This window comes from Onychostruthus taczanowskii, unplaced genomic scaffold (assembly GCF_017590055.1).
Source record: "Onychostruthus taczanowskii isolate IOZ18803 unplaced genomic scaffold, ASM1759005v1 scaffold187, whole genome shotgun sequence".
NCBI lineage: Eukaryota > Metazoa > Chordata > Aves > Passeriformes > Passeridae > Onychostruthus > Onychostruthus taczanowskii.
Window position 1 is genome coordinate 46,924 of NW_024499095.1, and position 637 is coordinate 47,560.

The following is a 637-nucleotide window of genomic DNA, read 5'->3' on the forward strand; positions in this document are numbered from 1 at the left end:
AGACTGCTGAGACCTGTCTGGAGCAGGGAAAAGCTGCCTGAGTGGCCAAGCCAAGCTGAGGAGCCAACTGCTGGTGGAGATGCCTGGACAGTCATCAGTCTTGTTTTTTTCCCTGGCATAGACTGGTGGAGCCCCAGTCCCTTGTAGCACAGGCACTTTGAGTGAGCCTGGACCAGGCTGGACCTTAGGAGCCCTGATCTGAGTCAAGGTGTTGGGAGGTCACAGGTACTTGAGCTCTGGGTTATGTGATGAAGAAGCAACCGCGGTAGAGAGGAAAGAATGGTCTGTGATCACGTCCCCACATGCCCCCAGCGTTGCCCACAGCCTCATTTCATCCCCTGCCCAGCCCTCTCCCTGCCCGGTCCCGTCCCACTCCTGCTCCGGCTCCTGCCAACCCCTTCCCATTTTCCTGGGCTCCCGGCACCCACCGCTTCCGTCCATCCTTCTGTACCCCGGGTCCAGCCCTTTCTCCCTCTCCGTGCCGATCCTGCTCCCCGGCCCCTTGGAGCCCGGCCATACCGGCGCACCGCCCGCACCCCCGCTCGCCCGTCCGGGGCCGCCTCGAGGCCGCGCTCCGCCGGCGCGCTCCGGTGCGGGGCGGGGAGGGGGGCGGCGGAGGGAGCGGGGGGCTGAGGGC